We start from the raw sequence: 20,124 nt of genomic DNA, 5'->3' as shown, positions 1-20,124 counted from the left end.
ATTAACTGAAAATTGCAACATTAAACCACAGATGCCTACAGATAAAAAGTGTACAATATTGAACATGTTTCAATACCACAGAGAGTGATGAAATAAGCACAAGCCAGCTATACACACATCCGCACAATTGACAAAAATCATGAGGGATGAGGACTGGTTTGATCTGGTGCCAAAAACATGAGACAGTACAATACAAACTGTACAACGCAAAAGGTTCCCAAACTTTGGTATGATGGTAGCTAACCATGGTAAATAGTACGATAGTAGCTAATCATGGGATTAGCTTGTTATGATGGTAGATGGTACAATGGTAGCTAACCATGGGGCTAGCTTCGGGATACGGCCTCCAAGGATAACCTCAGATGTTGGACAGATTAGTATGGGAGAAGGTGGTCCTTCAAACCATATAGGGCTTTAATGTTAACACAGCAGTGAAGACTTCTCCACATGCACTGTGTGTCTCTGATGTGTCTTAAAGTCGATTCTGACTTATGGCAGCCCGATGACTGAGCAACCTCCAAAATCATCCTTCTATTTACAGCCTTGCTCAAGTCTTGCAAACTTTTATGTGTTCAAATCCGGCTTTATGCTCCTTTGTTTAGTTTACACCCCTGCTACCAACTTCCAATTAAAAGCATGGTCACTGCATTTATAGCAGATAGCAGTTCCTGGGCAGTATGAGAATCATGCCTGGCCCCATCCACCAGACTGTGCCTGAGTTTGTGGATTATTTTTGCTGTGTGGAGCAACTGGGCAGAGATCAATGGAACTTTCCAATTGAACAGCAAAGCAAGCCTGAGTTGTTCTAATAGTTCCAACTATATGTTTATTCCCACAGTTTGAGCCCCAAAGCTCAAATTAACTGGTCACTCAATACTACCCTGAACCAACTTGGTATCTTCTGTCCGATCCATATGAGCGGAACAGAAAAAAGACATGATTTCATATGTCTAAACCTTCACAAGCCAAAAACAGAAACATCACTCAGGTTAACACCAGGACAAGTTGGAGCCTGTAAAACTTGAAGCTTGTGGTAATGTCTAAACATAACATTAACTTCCTTGGGCAAGCATGACTGTTGCTATTTAGTTCGGGAGATAACGTCTTTTTCCACAATGTTCGTTATCGGAAATGTACAGTTTTCCCCTGAGCTGGAGGACATGTTGTGGGTGATTCCCACCATCCAACCAGAGGCAGGAAATAATTCTTTGTTCCTCTTCCTGTTTGGAGTGGGATCGCTCCTGCTCTTCAGGTTGGGTGTTCCAAATAGCGGTGAAGGCTATCTACTGGAAACTCAGCAATAACTTCAATAACTGCAATAACGTCATGCAAACCATGGCTAACAGTACCTATTTAGGAACTCTAAGGAGGTGAACAAACAGGACAAAGTTATACAAAGGAACAAGTGGAAAACAGTCAGATTACCTGATAGGGAAGTAGTTAAAATTTAAAATGAAAGTAGTGTAAAAAAGAAGATGACGATTCATAGGGAGGACAAGATGTCCTCCTATCGCTCAGAAAAAAGGACCCTTCGCAGGTAAGTATCAATGGTTGTTTTCCCCTGAGCTGGAGAACCTGTTGTGGGACTTCCCAGAGCAGCACCCTTTAAGAGTGTGGGTCCTTGTTGAGAACGCAGAGAACATGTTGGTGAACCGTGCACCCAAAGGCTGCATCAGCAGAACTGTAAAAATTAATTTTATAGTGCCTGATAAAACCACACAACACCCGAGTGATTCTGGCTGTGAAAGCCTTCGACAATACATTGAAAGCTGAGATAGTCGACCATGTGGCAGCTTTGCACACCTCTTCAATGGTGGCATTCATGGCAAAGGCCATGATCTTAGGCATCAGCTAATGGTACTGCTGAAAACCATCTTACCCACATTGGGAGGAGTTAAGAAGATGAACACGCAGCCTGTTTTATTAATTGACTGAGTTCTAATTATGCATGTCCTAAAGGGCCTCCTCACACCCTAGGCCCGTGGTGGCGAACCTATGGCACTCCAGATGTTCAGGGACTACAAATCCCATTAGCACCTGCCAGCATAGTCAATTGGCCATGCTGGCAGGTGCTGATGGGAATTGTAGTCCCTGAACATCTGGAGTGCCATAGGTTCGCCACCACTGCCCTAGGCCAGTGATGGTGAACCTTTGGCACTCCAGATGTTATGGACTACAATTCCCATCAGCCCCTACAATTGGCCATGCTGGCAGGGGCTGATGGGAATTGTAGTCCATAACATCTGGAGTGCCAAAGGTTCGCCACCACGGCCCTAGGCCCTTTACGCACATGCAGAATAACGCACTTCCAATCCACTTTCAATTGACTTTGCAGCTGTGCAGAATAGCAAAATCCACCTGCAAACAATTGGATTGAAAATGCATTATTCTGCATGTGTGGGAGCGGCCCAAGATACGCCACAGCACCTCTTTGGGATTTGTAGGGTTCAGACAAAAGGAAGGTAAACAGAGTTCCTGTGATCAATTAACCTGGTGTTGATTTTGGGTCAGAAGGTAGGGTCAATTCTTAGGACCACCTTGTCTTTGTGGGAAATGCAAAGGTCCAGATGTACTGAAAGAGATGCAATTTCAGATGTGTGATGAGCCAAGGTTATAGCTACAACGAATGTGGTTTTCATTCTCAGAAACTTGAGAGATATTTGACGAATGGGTTTGAAGGGTGGCTCAGAGGAAAAGCAGCTTTCATGGGTAAGTACCAATGGTCGTTTGCATTCATGCTCATGCTGCAGGCAAGAACAACAGAGTTCAGTGGCAAAGCAAGTTGCATTTGCAAGAGTTACAGTCCCTGGCCTAGAGAAACTTCCCCTTTGACAGCTGGGAGTCAAGTTTCCAATAACACTCAGTTTTTACATATGTGAAGAGCTGTCTCAGGAACATATGAAGACCACGAAACACATTACTTCAGCACTTTGGATTAACCCAGGAATGTGGTTATGTAAGCAAGAAGCTTAAAGTTTCCACTCAGAACTCCAGTCCTGGATTTGCAAACTTCTAGCTTAAGTGTCAAATGCAAAGCCAGAAAAACGGGTGCCACAAGCATCTGAGGTCTTGCAAACTTAAACTATATAGATCTAGAATTTTTTAGAAAAACCAGAAAAATGGGGAAACTGTTCAAGAACCATTTGAGAAATCCCATGTTCTTATTACTGCACGGCTAGGTTCCAACCAAAATGGAGTCAGCAGTACCTTAACTATGGTTTAACTTGGTCAGCAAATCCAAGTTTTACAAGGTTCTAGAGATTCTGACAACCTTTTATGTTATCATGAATTAAATGACTGAGTTGCTATTCAGGAAAAGGGGTTACTACTCCTTATGAACACATGAAGTTCCCTTTTCCTGAATTAGAGAACTGATTTATTAACGTATTGCCTGCTCTCAGCAATTTAGCACGTTTTATTCATTACAACTGTAAAAGAAGTATAATGCCAACACCCAAGGACATACGAAGTCCCAATATAAAAGAATAAAAATAAAAGACTTCAGATTTTTCTGCACCAAGTATAATTAACCTTAAAGTTTACCAATTGCTCCTGAATTTTAACCAAATCATATATTAAACCTTAAATACTACCCTGTTTCCCCCAAAATAAGACATCCTCTGAAAATAAGACGTAGTAGAGGTTTTGCTGAAGTGCTAAATATAAAGAATCCCCCGAAAGTAAGACGTGCCCAAGTTTTTGTTTGGAAGCATGCCCGTCGAACAGAACACCAGAGCATGCAGCTGTGGAGCGGAAAAATAAGACATCCCCTGAAAATAAGACATAGCACATCTTGGGGAGCAAAAATTAATATAAGACACTGTCTTATTTTCGGGGAAACACGGTAATCATAAAATGATTCACACCTTTCTCTAATGTAGCTGAATGTCTGAATCTTCATTGAAAAGCTTCTTTATACATAGTCAAGCCGAGTCAAGTCATGTAACAGAGCTCTATATTGACTGGCAGTGACTTTTCAGGCCAGGGTCTCACAAAAAGAAGATGCAGATCAATTTGGCCCCAAGTCCCATTAGAATCAATAGGACTTTAATTAGTTATGTCTAACATTTTCCATTGGTTAGTTATTACTCAGTTTAGCTGGATCGGGGCTGTAACATGTAACTAATCAACTCCCCAGAAAACTGTTCTGGGCTAAATTACAACCCTCCCTCCTTCACAAACCATTCATTCATCCCTACCAAGATCTCCCAACAACTATAGGGGATGCCAGCATCAACATCTAGAAAAATATATATATATGAAAGACTGATTAATCCCCCTCCTTCGCCAATAAGACGGGTGCTGCCATCTGCCAATAGCTGCGCTTCATTAAAAAAAAGATTGCATTGTATCATCTGATCCACACCATGAAAGCAGGCTCTTAACCTCAGGCACGACCTGCAACTGTTAAAGTCATTTGGGTAAAGAGGTTTTCGAGAATGTTGGACAGGTGAGTGATTTAGTGCTAGACGATGGGGTTTTTTTTGCTGCCTCTATTTCGGGCCGGTTAAATGACTTTAACATGCACTGATTTCCCCGTCTCTCCTGTTACTGTTATCAAAACAGACTGAAGTGGTAACGGCTCCTGAGACCCAGACCTAGAAACTGTCTCCTGACTGCGACAACCCATAAGAGCTATTAAAAGACTGATTGCAGCAACCCGTCCCATGCTAAAGAACAGCAGGCGAATACAAAGAAACCTTGCTAGGCTAAGTGCTCAACAGATTAAAATATTTACTGTTGATTTTGAGGAGGTATTTTCAGTTTCTACCCTCTTCCCAAACATTGATCCGGGTACCTTATATGGCCCCAGTTCTGTTCCTACATTTGCACAGGGTATAAACTAGCCTTGGGCTTAATAAACTACTAGGAATATGCTCTTAAATTTTTGTTCATAATAATATCAGATGTGCATTTTGATTAGGAGTTCTTTTTGTGATCCCAATTTTGCAGAAAGGTTGTTAGTGATTCGGGATTGGGGGTGATAGTTTTTTTGGGGGGGAGGCCTGAAAATTCGTGATCATTATTTTTGCCATTCTCCCTCCACTGCCCCACCTCCGGAAGAGGAAGGCTAGCCCTGACTGAAAGGTGTGCACCTGGGGACATGGGCACCCCCATGTCCCTAGGCTGGTACGCCTCTGGTCTCCAGAACTCAGTAATCAGAGATGCACTGCTTCTCTGCATGGAGGTTCCATCAAGCTATCAATAGGGCTCTCAGCAGCTTCTGGCTCTCTCCCATGAATGTGATTAATATATATTAATCTCCCTTCCTCCAGCTGTCTGGGCCCTGTGGGACCGTGGTGAGTTCCGCAGGGCCCGTAAGACCGAATTGTTCCACTGGGCTTTTGGAGGGACCAGCCGCTGATGCAGCCCCCAGCCCCCCCCCCCGATGGTCCCCATAACTTCTGAGGGACCTACTGCCTCCCTTCTTGGGAGGATTTTAGTTGTCGGACGCGAGATTGCATTGGAACGCTGTGTTTTAAATTGGAGTTTAAACTGTTTAATCCTAATAAAGCCGTATATATGTATTATAGCTGTATTTTGTTATGTTTTAAACTGTGTTCTACTTATTTATATTCATGTGTTGTGCACCGCCCAGAGCCCTTCGGGGGAGGGTGGTATACAAAACAACAACAACAACAACAACAACAACAACAGATTGAGATCCAGCGTCTTTGGCACAAACTAGCAGCAGTGGTGCCAGTGGTCATTGGCACGCTGGTTGCTGTCCCAAAAGACCTGGGGCAGCACTTGAAACAAATTAACATCTGTCAACTTCAAAAAGCCGCGCTGCTGGGCTCCGCAAACATCCTTCGCTGATACGTCACAACATCCTAGGCCTCTGGCTGGGCTTGATGGTGACGTAGACCAACACAGACAGTGATACCTGGCTGCTGTGTATTTTGTATAATGATAATAATATACACACATAAATACACACATAATCTACACACACACACACACACACGTTTAAAAAAGAAAGCCCATCTCATCTTGCAAGAGTTAATTTGCGTACCTTCTCTCAAGAGATTGCCGCAAGTCTGAATGAGACTGTAAAGCATTTTGCACATTTGAAAAGGCCAGCAAAGCAGTGAATAAACACGCAACAAAACGCAATCATTCCTGTGACCCTTGCAGCATCCTTGTTAGCACAACACAAGTAATTCTACAGTCTGGTTGAGTGCATGACCATATTCAAAGTCGGCAAGCCACACGCTCCGCGCTTTCATTACTTTTCCAGAAGTCGTTGCATTTTTATCACAATGAAAGCGGTCACATCCCTTGTCTGTTTTTCCTTTTTCCTTCTAGAATGAAGTAATGTTTTGTTCCAGGAAATTCTGCTTGATTCAAAGTGAGGGGGTGATTAATCGCCAATCCTCCTTTTCCAAAATAATTGCAGCCACAAACACTTTGACTGGCTGGGGGGGGGGAGGGGGGGGGCAAGGACCAGGTTTTCTTGTTCATACATGACCTTCTATGTACACATTAATTAATTAAATTCCACATTAATTAAATCCCTTTTGTTTGCTCTCTTACTACTTTTTGAGTACAGACCTGGGACACTTTTAGCAATACTCATCCTGTCTTGAGCAATCTGCATATTATCATTTGAGGGCCCAGCTAAGTTCCTTTCTTTCACGCAGAATTCTGCAGAGTGGCTTTCAAGAGAAGAATAAAAGCCTTCTAGTTATCTAATGTGGCAGGATCACATTTAGTTAAAATCTTCAGCGTATCCTCCTGATTAGCCTTCCATCCCCTTCAACTCTTCAACATCTTACAGAATTAAAGTCTGCTTTTAGATCTAAGCATGTGGTCTCCTCTACGCCTATTAGCCATATCCCTGGATTTCATGACATATGGAGTCAAGACCAAACTGTTATGCATGCAAAACCCATCCTCCCCACCCTGGTTAAGCTTCTGTCATTAGCTGCTGCGTGTGTCAAATATATTCAATCAAAGGCATCTTAAGCTGAGGAGAGGCTCTGCGGGTGGGCAGGGGCCACGGAGCGATCCATGTGGTAACAAGTATGGATGTGCATCTGGATATGTCCAAGCTGAAAATATACTGTCAGAATATGCGGCTGTTGTGTCTCTGCTGCTGCTTCCACCCCGGCTCGCTTTCTGGGCAGGGTTTCCCACCGTCACTCCCAAGATGTCCATGGAGATGGAGGACATTGGGGAGACAGTCGGCCCCCCTGGGAATTGAAGGATACGAGCCAGGCATCAGTGGGCGCAATGGTGACGAGCCAACGTAGTGTAGTGGTTAAGAGCAGGTGCATTCTAATCTGGAGAACAGGGTTTGATTCCCCGCTCTGCAACTTGAGCTGTGGAGGCTTATCTGGTGAACTGGACGAGCTTGTGAACTTCAATACATGCCAGCTGGGTGACCTTGGGCTAGTCACAGTTGTTTGGAGCTCTCTCAGCCCCACCCACCCACCTCAGCCCCACCCACCCACCTTTGTTGTGAGGGAGGAAAGGAAAGATTGTCAGCTCCTTTGAGTCTTCTTACAGGAGAGAAAGGGGGGATATAAATCCAAACTCTTCTTCTTCTACTACTTAGTTGAGCCCTATACATTGCATGGCACTAAGCCACTAACCAAGAAAGAGACAGCCTCACTCTTCCATCTCAGACGCTCCTCTTGTGCTCCCAAATGAGCATGCAGAGTGACTATATTCCCAAATAGGGGAGACCCACACCGCTTGAGTCTGCTCCTCTGGAGGGCTGAGCAATTGGTCTGCGGAGAGCCTAGCTTTTGCCGGGGACTGAAATGAGTCTGTGCTTGTACCCGCAGCCTTTCAACCTGTGTGAGAAACTGTGGGAAAAACACTCCTCCCAAAACGCAACATTGAGAAGCAGGGAAGTTAACTAAATCGATCACCACTATATAAAATTAACATTCCAAATCATATTCTAAAAAAGCTAAACCAACAAAGAAAAAAACCACTCATCCCCATAACCTCTTAACACCATTCAGTGCATAAAAATGAATAAATATGGTGCCAAAAATGTTATTCTTGCCTCTTTCAAGAAGAAAAAACACACACGAATATCATTGGAACAAGAAGAGAAAAGGAAGTAGACAACTATGTCAATTAAAACAAGCAGAACCCACAGAAGTACTTGAAAGGAAGCTTAAGCATCTTATACTGCTGTTTTGTTTGTTAGTTTATTAGAATTGTATAATTCGGGCTCAGGGTGGCTACTGACACATTCATATCAAACCAATAAAACACCCCACAATAAAATCCCACATGGCTCATAGTGAACCAGGTGGGGGGAAAAGAGAAGGGAAGGAAGGTGATTTAAGCCATTACTCCCACCCTGGCAGAACGGGTCTGTCTGGAAGGCCCTGAGGAATTGAGATACGTCCCACAGTTTGACAAGTCTTCTTTACTGAAATGGGATGGAACAGGAGCACCAGTTATGAAGAGCCACTGAAAGCTCTGTCCCTGGACTCCTCTGAACCAATGAGAGTCCAGACAGCAGGGAGAGGAGAATGTGACTCACTCTCATTTTCTGGGGGCCTTTCTTGGGGAAGTGATGTTAGTGTAAGTTTGTGTCAGGGTCAGAGGTGGGATCCAGCAGGTTCTCACAGGTTCCTGAGAGTAGGTTACTAATTATTTGTGTGTGCTGAGAGGGGGTTACTAATTGGTGATTTTGCCACGTGATTTTTGGCTTAGTCACGCCCCTCCTCTCAGCAGTAGCGAGCAGAACTTGAAGCAGTCTAGCAGGAGGTACACCGGCGTGCATGGCAGCCTGCGCCCGCCCAAGGACCGGCACAGTGGCTGCATCCTTGCCACAGCCATGTCCAGGAATGCTCCGCCCCCGGAATGCCCGGCCATGCCCCTGTCGTGCCCCGCCCAGCCCCATTGGCGTTACGCCACAGTTTGAATCCCACCACCATGGGAACCTGTTACTAACATTTTTGGATCCCACCACTGGTCAGGGTCCTTCTTGCCAGGTGTGCTTGGGTACCATAATACTGGCTTGCAAGGTCAGCTGGGCTTGAATTCTCCAGTCTGACATTGGTTGTGCTGGGCTTGACACATTGGCACGTGCTTCTGCGGGGATTCTCCGAACTGATATCGGCCCCATTGGCCTTGTTGGGTTCTGTTTGCATTGGGAGTTTTTTTGACCTGCGGTTGCTTGCTGTTGTGTGCTGGGCTATTGGCGCAGTCTTAGTGAAAGCTTAGATTTTTTTTCCCCCCCTTGTACAAAACCATGAAGACCAGTTCGCTGCCTGGGGGCACTTGGTTCAGTGGCTTACAGAATTGGACCAGAGGGCTGAATTAGCTTAAAACTTTGGCAGCCTTTAGTGGACAGGCAGCACTGGGGGAATTCCATAGCCTCTGGCCCATATTGTTAGCCCTCTAGGGCAGCTAGTTGGCCAGTTTGTGAAACAGGATGCCGGACTGGATAGACCAAGAGTCTGGACAGCGGGCTTGGCGAGCATACTTATCTGCTGCATACTTATCTGTCAGCTAACACACTAGTACAGAAAAGACCCCTAAATGGAGGAAGGTGGGAAGCCCTTATTGGCACTAACAGAAACAATTCATTGTCTTCAGTACAAGATTCAGTAAGCTGTGCTCTAAAGAATAGCAGGAAGGCAGTTTTGTCACTTATATACAGTGGTGGGATTCAGCCTATTTGCACCTATTCAGTAGAACCGGCAGCTAATTTTTCATCTAGTTCAGAGAATGGTTGTAATCTCACCACTGAGTCCTTTCGGAGCCGGTTGTTAAATTATTTGAATCCTACCACTGCTTATGTACCATAGCATTTTACAGCACACAAGAGTACAGGTTCTTGCTTCAAATAGCTTGGCTTCTAAATTTTGAAATAAGGGAGACAGAACAAGTAGGGTGGTAGGGACATATGTGGGGTAGAAACTAAACTTAGGTTTAGCTCCACTAGCAGAGGACTATTCACTAGAGGCACACACTAAGGCTCATTCCGCACATGCAGAATAATGCACTTTCAAACTGCTTTCGGTGCTCTTTGAAGCTGTGCGGAATAGCAAAACCCACTTGCAAACAGTTGTGAAAGTGGTTTGAAAACGCATTATTTTGCATGTGCGGAAGGGGCCTAAGAGTTTTACAGAAAATGTGGGCTTTGTGGATAGACGAAGGTGGACAGATAAATTTGCTCTTTTTTACACTACCTATGGAACCCCTGCCAAAACTGATGAAGTAGAAAGGTGAGACCGGTTGATTAATGGGGGAAAAAGCTAGCCCGAGTCTCTTCCGTGGGTGATTTTTTTCTCAAAAAAAAGCTACCATATATACTCATGTATAAGTCGAATTTTTCAGCACATTTTTGATGCTGAAAAAGCTCCCCTCGACTTATATGCGGGTCATTAAATTTTTTTGTGTGTTTTTACTTTGCCGGCCAGCAGGGGGTGCAGTTTTTATGCTAAAAAAAAATTAAATTTCAGGGTAAAAACTCTCAGAAGATACCCCTGATGATACCTGCTTCGCTTTGGTAAAGTTTGGTTCAGTGGGGTCCAAAAGTTATGGACCTCCAAAGGAGGTGCCCCCATTCCCCATTGTTTTCATTATAATGCTAGAGTTATTAGTAGATGTTGAGGGCTACCCTTTTGTGGATCTGATAACTTTGGACCCTTTGAACCAAACTTCACCAAACCTGGCTAGTCCTTTAACAGGAGAGTCTCTTTATGATACCAGCCAGGTTTTAAGTGAAGTTTGGGCTGTGGGATCCAAAGCTATTGATCCCCAAAATGGTGCCTCATCCCCCATTGTTTAAGCAATGAAAGCTAATAGTAAAATTTTCCATTTCTGATAATATCCCTCTTAAAATCTAAGTTAATTACATTTTGGGACATGCAGATGATGATGAGGAATCCAGTTTTGAAGGATTTTAACTCCTGTGTTTTAGCTTGGCTAAGCATCACTTGAGCTTAAGGTTTTTGTACTTTTAAAGTTACTGTTGAGACCATATTTTTCTTGTTGACCCTCTTTTCCACTTACAGAGCCAGTTTACTGTTTTTCTTTGAAATAAATATTCAAAAACATTTAACCTACTGATGCCTCAATTGATGTAATTTTATTGGTATCTATTTTTATTTTTAAAATTTACCAGCAGCTGCTGCATTTCCCACCCTCGACCTTGGCATGAAATAATAAAGTTTTCTCCCCTAGTTTTTTGTGTGTGTTCAGTGCCTCGACTCTATATGCGCCTTAACTTATACACGAGTATACACGGTATTCCAAAGCGGCCACTCCTCTATGTGAAAATGGAAAAGGCTTGAATCACAGCCAAAGTCCAGACAACCTCAAAAAATAAGCTGAAAACTATAAAAACGTCACTTTTTTTTGTTTTAGATCAAGTATATGCAACTAATTGGCCTGTTTGGGCAGCTCCCCAGTCATTTATCCTTCTTCCTGTTTTGTCGGACAAGCACTTAATAGGATGCAGCTCAGGAAATGCGTCCATGCTACAGCAGAGAAGGTATTGAGCAAGAAAGGACAGCATGTTAAAAAAAAATTAAGCACGCGCAACCGGCTTTTAAGGGTGTCCGTTCAGTGGTGTACCCCCACCCATTTCAGACCACATCTGATTATTCCTCAAAAACATCTGTATTTTCTGGCAGTCTATATGCCTAGGGATAAACTACATGTGATGCTAACATTCTGCAACTGGAATTCTAGACATTTATTCTGACCACAAAAAACAGTCGTGGGGATTGGGAGAGGAAGCATGTTGATATGGCTCAGAACTATACTCTACTACCCACACATACCTGGTGCTGGTTTACTGATGGAAAATGCCCCCTCAAGCTTATAATAATAATACTTGCGTGCTATCAAGTAACAATTAACTCACGGCAAGCCCAGGACCATGGAGTTGTCAAGATAAGAGATGGGCAAAAGGAATTTGCCATTGCCTTCCTCTGTATAGCAACCCTGGCCTTCCTTGGTGGCCTCCTGTCCAAGTACTAACCACGGCTGACCCTGCTTAGCTTCCAGGCCCTGATGAGATTGGGCGAGCCTAGGATATTAGGCTGCTATGTCAAGCTTCAATGAGCAGGGAAAAGACAGATACAACATAGGCACAGTCTATCACATTCCCAGACTTGACAGCTATCGTGGTCACTTAATATGGATGTATGAACTAATTATGCACTCCCCCGAGACCAGTGGCGTAGCGCCAAGGGGACAGCGGGGGGATAACTCACCGGGTGCGTGGCAGGGGCGTGGGGCACATGCACGCCCCAGGCACAGTTCCCCCTCGCTACGGCTCTGACAGAGACAAATGCTGGGGTGAAGATATATAGCATCTCAAGAAGTTAGCTCTGGCTCATGATGGAATAAACGTTATCAGTCCTTAAAGCGCCCACTGGATGTCCGTTTTATTTTCTACAGAAGGCCAACGTGGCTTCTCTTCCTCCTCCTCCGCTAATTTAGGCCAGGGGTAGGGAACCTGCGGCTCTCCAGATGTTCAGGAACTACAATTCCCATCAGCCTCTGTCAGCATGGCCAATTAGCCATGCTGGTAGGGGCTGATGGGAATTGTAGTTCCTGAACATCTGGAGAGCCGCAGGTTCCCTACCCCTGATTTAGGCGAAGTGCTGGGCCCAAGTCAGCTGCTAACCTGATTTCATTTTACTGAGATCCCTTGTTATTTGTTTTTACCTACTATTAATGTTAATTTTACAGCGCACTTCAATCCAGGTTTGCTGGCCCAATGCATACCAACACTTTTGTGGGCATACATAAAAGCTAGCAATGCTGCCAGCAGGACACCTAGATACAAATTTTTATTAAGAAGACCACTGAATTTGAAATCACTGCAATAAATCTTTGATCGCATGGGAAGCAACAAGACCAAAAACAGAAAGTTACCCAGTTGCTGGGAGCCAATATTAAGTTTTATTGTCAAGTGAATGGCCAGAGCTCAGAGGTGGATTACTTCCGACGCATGGGGAAGACACGGAGTTCAGTCTCCAATATCGCTACTGTAATGGCTCCGAGGTAGCAGGACTGAGAAAGTCCTCTCCTCCAAAGTCTTTGAAGCATTGCTGCCAGTCAGAGCGGTCAGGACTGGGTTACATGGAAAAATGTATGACTCAGACTCACGTGTTTCCAAGTTCTATTTTTTTCCCCTTCAAACCCAAGAGCAAAGGAACAATAATGGGAGTACTTAACACGGAAGTTTCCATCTGGCTAAAGGGCTACACTTTCTGCGCAATCATGACTCTACATTAGTTAACTTCCTTGTTTTTATTATAGGAGTGCTCTCAAAGGGTTTCTGTATTTGAACATAAAGATTCCACTTAGCCCTAACGAACAGGAACAGACTTAGCCATTTTGGTGGGCTGATGGCTACTCCTGGGCTGAGCCTCTCCCTCCTCTTTTAGGGAACCAGGGTGAGCCAGAGGGCTAGACCCTTTTTCAGGAGGTCCGTTCTTAAGAACATAAGAACATAAGAACAAGCCTGCTAGATCAGACAGGAGTCCATCTAGTCCAGCATTCTGCGACTCGCAGTGGCCCACCAGGGGCCTTTGGGAGCTCACATGCAGGAGGTGAAAGCAATGGCCTTCTGCTGCTGTTGCTCCTGAGCACCTGGTCTGCTAAGGCATAAATAATCTCAGATCAAGGAGGATCAACATTGGGAGCCGTACTTCGACTTCTCCTCCACAAATCTGTCCAAGTCCCTTTTGAAGCTATCCAGGTTAGTGGCCATCACCACCTCCTGTGGCAGCATATTCTGAACACCAATCACACGTTGCGTGAAGAAGTGTTTCCTTTTATTAGTCCTAATTCTTCCCCCCAGCATTTTCAATGAATGCCCCCTGGTTTTAGTATTGTGAGAAAGAGAGAAAAAGTTCTTCCCTCCCACTCTGTCCCTATTCATGGCCAACAAAAATGTGTGCACCTATACTCTGTCTCAGATAAAGATGTTAGCAGAGTCAGTTGAGGTGCAGCAGTTGAGAAAACTGTATGCTTTCACATTAGAATATAGTGCTAAACAAATATGAGAATTTTTATGCACTGCCTTTGTCAAAACCATTATTTTGAGCAGTGTTGAACATGGCACTTTGATACAAGAGAATTAATAGTTCATGGAACAACTATCATCAAACTAACAAATGGGGGGGGGGGGAGAGAGAGCAGGGATAGGTAGGCACTAGGACCCAGGCGGATAATTCTACAACAAAGAAGGTCCGACATGTTGAGTTCTATGTATTGTCGAAGGCTTTCACGGCCGGAATCACTGGGGTGCTGTGTGGTTTCCGACTTAATGTATGGCCATTCTACCTTTGGGAGATAGAGAATCCTGCGGCTCTTCCAGATGTTCAGAGACTACAATTCCCATCAGCCCTACCTACTGGCACTGGCCCAATTGGCCATGCTGGCAGGGAAACTGATAGGGAATTGTAGTTCCTGAATTTATCTGGAGAGCCAAGCAGGATTCTTTACCAGTTCTAGTAGCATTCTCTCCTGACTTATTTCATACCATCTGTGCCTGGCATCTTCTGAAGATCCTCTGAAGATGCCAGCCACAGATGCAGGCAAAACGTCAGGAGAGAATGCTGCTAGAACACCGCCATACAGCCCGGAAACCACACAGCACCCCAATGTTGAGTTCTGTGCCTCACCTTTTTGTGAGACAGAATATAGCCCTCCATGAATCCATCTAAGCTCCTTTTAAAGTAATCTAAACTAAATCAAATCATTTTGATCCTCACAAAGTTGTCATGAAGACAAAATGGGAGGTCCAAAGGTTGAATACTACCGTGAACTCCTTGGAAAGATAGCAGCATAAAAATGTATCAACTAATCACCTAATTATCTTTCCTTGCACGTTTTCCACCTTCTTTGTGAGATACAGTGATGAGAACTATGCAAGATAAAAATTGCATACATAGATATCCATGGAAATCTTTCCCAGGTAATCAAAATGGTAGATCTGGATGCAATTCACCTGGTTTTAATGTGGTCTTGGACTACAAGTGAGGCTAAGGTAGCAACGATTAAACCAAACAGCCAGGGCAATCATGTAGAAGTTTTTTGAAGGATCTGGAACATTACAGTATAGTCAGTTGCGATGCTGAAAAGTCACCTTGCAAAGATCCAAACAAAGCAGAGTTTATCCAGCCACAAAAGCTATCAAGATTCTTGGCCCCAGAAGTAGCCGGTAAAACAAACACCGAAGCTCGGCATCCTGTCCACATTCAGGAAGTATCAAAAATAAGGACCAACCCTGGAAATCCTGCCAATTCATCCCTCATTCTGCACACACTCTTAACCTGACTTTAAAATAATGCATTAGCCAAAACAAAAGCAAATTGGTTGCATTAAGCAAGATCCATCACTGGACTTACATCACTGCACTTACATTGCAGAATTTACATTCACATACTTGAATATGAGGGGAGGGAGTGAGGGGTGGCATGCAAGGGAGGGGAGGGAGAGGGGCCCCGGCATCTGGACATGGCCCACTCACCCTGGCAGAGGAAGAGGGAGGGGAGGGGTGGTCCAGGATAGGGCCCAGTGGTCCTTTAGCCACACACAGTCTGTTTAGCCAAGGCCGAAGGCTAGGTGATGCTGAGGGTAACCAAGGGTTAGTTATAGAGATTAAGTAGCAAATTTGTGTTTAAACTGCACTACTCCAAGGATAAACATGCAAGTTCTCTCTCACACACAAAAAATTGTGAACTACCCACATGGGGGAAAGCCCTATGTGTAAAAACAGCAAAAGTAAAATAAACATGTACATACAAATAAAAAACTGAGAGGGGGGACATTTATTCATATCAGTCCCCACCTACAGACCCAAAAGAAGCACAGGATGGACCCCAATTCAGCATCTTAGCTGTTGCTTCTGAGATCTTGGCTGGTATGGTGGAAGGGTCCGAATGTTTGACTGGGTTCAGATCCCTACTTGGGTCACGGGTTCAAAACTATCACTTGGACAGTCACCCTCTCAGCCTAACCCACCTCACAGGGTTAGGGTGAATCAAGGAATTTCAGACCCGAGACAAATTTTCCCTTCATTCTCGCAATGGTAGGGGGAAAAAATTCAGTGCCATTGTATTCTTTGGGGCTCTCTGTAGGAGACGGGGGGGGGGGGGGTTTGTGGTAAACTTATCAAATTTTCACATAGTTGCAGGTGCCTCTCTTGAGAACCCCTGGCTTGATTACGTTTGGGTCAGGCGGTCCAGTTTTACAGACACCCAGTTGTCCTCCATTTGTAAGAATGTTACTTAATTTCTCTCCATTGCTTTCAGTGGAGGACAGATGGGGCACCTTCTGTGGGGGCCCTTAAATTGGACCCCCTGATCCAGTCTTCATACTTGAGGGCTCTTGTAAGAACAGTTACCTGCAGCTATACTGCAAATTTGGTAGCTCTACCTTTAAAAACCACCCCCTCAGAATGTTGCAAATGTTTCCCATAGGGTATAATGTACATATATTCAAAAATTTTCAGATATTGGTAAGGGGATGTGGCCTTTTCAGACTTTCTAAACATTTTCAGTTCTATTAAACCTAACCGCCCCCCCCCCCCAAATAAAAAAGTTTGGCGCACACCCCTACCCAGTAACTAAGGCTGCATCTACACATTGCCGATTATTATGGTGCTGTTGAGCTTTCGTAACTCATTAGCCCCCAGGGAAAAAACCTGAATATTATGATAGCAGAACAGCTCAACTTCTAACAGTGTGTGTAACCTGTCCAAGATTCTGCCCTGCTCAGTGGCACAGTAATAACGGGAGGGGTGGGGCGCCTCACCACGGGCATGCGCCATTGGGGTCACATGGGGGGCTGCAAATCACCCCCACACTCCTCCCCCCCTTCCCCTTGCCCCGCCCCACCAGGCAGGCCCTGACGGCCGGAGGAGGTTGTTTTTTCAGCCAACTGTCAGCTGAAATAAAGTGGCTGGGGGTGGGGCTCTGTGGGAGACAGGGCTCCATGGGGGAGGCGTCCCCCCACCTCTCCCCCTTCTCCCGCCCCAGCAGCCGAAGCAGCCTGTTTTTTCAGCCAGGTGCGATAAAGTAAATGAGAGGAGGCAGTGCTCTCCAAAGGCAGGGCTCTACAGGGGAAGCAGGGCCTGGGCACCATTTTGGCCCAGGCGCCATTCCCCCCCCCCCCCATGCCCCTGCTCCATGGGTTCCATTTTCTGGTCATCTGGGAGGCCACAGAAGGCCAGAACAGGTTAGTGGATGGATCACAAAGATCCCCCCACCTCAGCTGGGGACTACACAGTGTGGTGTCGTGGTTAAGAGCAAGTGCACTCTAGACTGGAGAACCGGGATTGATTCCCCGCTCTGCCACATGAGCCTGTGGAGGCTTACCTGGTGAACCATATTAGCTTATGTACTCCAACACATGCCAGCTGGGTGATCTTGGGCTAGTCGAAGTTCTTTGGAGCTCTCTCACCCCCACCCACCTCACAGGGTGTTTGTTGTGGGGGCAGGAAGGGAAGGGAGACTGTAAACCCCTTTGAGTCTCCTTACAGGAGAGAAAGGGAGGATATAAATCCAAACTACTACTCCTCCTCTTCTTTTACTGCCCAAAACCAGTGTCACAAGTTGAAATGAAAATCCCTTCGATGCTTCATTATCGAGGTTTTTGGACAGTTGGCTCAGCATTTGCTGCTGCAAAAGCAGTTGCAAGAAGTATTTCCCAATAATTTCTGCATTGAAAATAACACTTAGTCCCATGGCAATTTAACAGCTGGGCTTCAGTTTGCAAATCACATCTGTCTAGACTATAAGAAAAGGATCAAACATCTGTCTAAAATCAGCTAACTAGGATAGCTAATGCTGTTAAAGAAATCAGGTCAGCTATTGAAAGAAATGAAAAGGGGGGGGGGAATCATACAAAAGAATGTGAAAAAACACCTCCCATCAAAGTTAACCCACCAACTCTTTCTCTCTCTCACACACACACTCACAGTCAAAATACTTCAGCACACTGGAAATTTGCAAACTGCTGATAAAAGAATAAATACTAAATTCAGGCAGAAACCAGCATTTTGAGCTTCGTGCCGTCGAGAGGTAGTCAACCCTGTTAGTATCCACATGACCTTCTGCTATCACAGCATCTGAGCACCTATCAAGGGTACATGGATTACGTAATGTCTGCGTTTAATGTTTGTATTCCCAACAGATATGTGTGGTATGCGCATTCATTTCTAACCTACTGAATGGACCAGCTTTATGTCAATGAGAGTCACATGTGGTGTACTCTGAGTCTGCAGCGTCTCCTTTCATTTCCTGCATCAGCTTCAAGCTTCTGTGGACAAGGCAGTTTGGGTCGGAACTTTCCAATACTTTTTAGCACGGAATAATGCTATAGGATAACCAATCCCCAAATAGCAGTCTCATCCAAGAATGCTGATCACAGCAGCCTATAATTTTCTAAGACAAGCACAGAAAGATTAAGGTGTTTTGAACCAAAAACAATACGAGATGTTATTTGGAGAAATCCTAGGCACCTTCCGCACACGCAAAATAAAGCATTTTCAAACCACTTTCACAATTGTTTGCTAGTGGATTTTGCTATTCCACACAGCTTCCAAGAGCACTGAAAGCAGTTTGAAAGGGTATTATTCTGCATGTGCAGAATGAGCCCTAGTACGAGGAAGTGCTGAGTGTAGGGCATGGATCTGAGACACTTGAGCTCAAACTCTGAAACCTGCTGGGTGGTCAAGTCAACCTTTCGTGGATCCTATCCACACAAGGGTGTTGTGAAAATAAAATGTCATTGTCCCATTTCCAGTGCAATCCAACAGAATTTCACCCTTCTAAGCCCACTGAGCTCAACAGATTTAGCAGGGTACCCATGTTTCCCTGAAAATAAGACAGGGTCTTAAATTAATTTTTGCTCCAAAAGGTGCGTTAGGTCTTATTTTCAGGGGATGTCTTATTTTTTCCCCATGATTTTGCACCCCCCACGTGACCAGATCAGCTGCGTCGGAGAATCTGTAACGAGGGTTTATTTTTGGAGTAGGGCTTATATTTCAAGCATCCTCCAATAATCCCGAAAAATCATGCTAGGGCTTATTTTCGGGATAGGTCTTATTTTGGGGAAAACAGGGTATATCTCTGTTTAGGAGTGTACCATTAAAACAATAATGTATATGCACTTTAGAAGGAAGTCAGAAAGGAGGAGAAGCAGGAGCAGAAGAAGAGGAAGAGGAGGAGTCTGGATTTTTATCCCTCTTTCTCACCTGTAAAGAGACTCAAAGGGGCTCACAATCTCCTTTCCCTCCCCCTCCCCCAACAAACTCCAACTGTTTATAGGTGAAATGTCCATTTTCTCTTGACACAAACACATATGGCCTTCTGCTATCACAATATCGAAGCACCTATCAAGGGGGCATGGATTACATAATGTCTGCAGTTAATGTTTGTATTCCCAACAGACATGCATGGTATGCGCATTCATTTCTAACCTACTGAATGAAGGGATGCACATTCCCCAAAGCTGGAGCACCATTTTAAGATTTCAATGTCCATCTTGTACGTTGCTACAGGAAGGCAGTTTAAAGCCTGCAGTGGAGCTGTGAGAAAGGGAAGGAACTGAAAAGCCAAGTTTCAAAACTGAAACAAACAATTTACTGTTCTGCAGCCACAGATGTTATGGCTTCCAAGACAGCTCCAGCTGTGCTACATATGAATTTCACAATTGTCTCTGCTTTAAAAAAAAACAACAACCCACAACCAACCAACAACAAGAACTTTTGGGGCTTCATCCCCTGTTCCTGTTCTCCCTCCCCACTTTTAAAACTCACTATCCAAGTTTACCAGGATTGATCATCCAGGTTGTGTAGTAACCACTTCCAAATGTTTTGCAAACGGCCCGCAGGAAGGGACAGCCCTTTGGTGACTGCTGAAGGAATTAAAGACACACAGTAAAAAGGGAGGCGAAGGAAATGCTTGTTATTCTAAGGCACGTCTCGGCCAGCAATTCATGAGATCCCAGCAACCTTGATCCTCCTGAGAAAGGAATTGCAATGAGGCAATCAAGATTCAAGTCTATTGCTGCAGAATGCCTTTTATTTAGCTTGTTTATTTTACAGAGCTGTGTGTGTAGGTAGGTCTGTGATTTTGCTGAAGCATACACTATGACAGTCGTGTCAACTTGATGACA

At 44.6% G+C, this 20,124-nt stretch overlaps 1 protein-coding gene across 1 annotated transcript in view; it reads right to left on the bottom strand.

The window, feature by feature from the left end:
* Positions 1-20,124, bottom strand: part of FNDC3B (fibronectin type III domain containing 3B) — a 303,241-nt gene that overhangs the window by 125,588 nt on the left and 157,529 nt on the right. The gene's annotated exons all lie outside the window — the stretch shown is intronic.

Source organism: Sphaerodactylus townsendi, linkage group LG08 (genome assembly GCF_021028975.2).
Source record: "Sphaerodactylus townsendi isolate TG3544 linkage group LG08, MPM_Stown_v2.3, whole genome shotgun sequence".
Lineage (NCBI taxonomy): Eukaryota > Metazoa > Chordata > Lepidosauria > Squamata > Sphaerodactylidae > Sphaerodactylus > Sphaerodactylus townsendi.
This window is presented reverse-complemented; position numbering and strand designations above follow the sequence as displayed.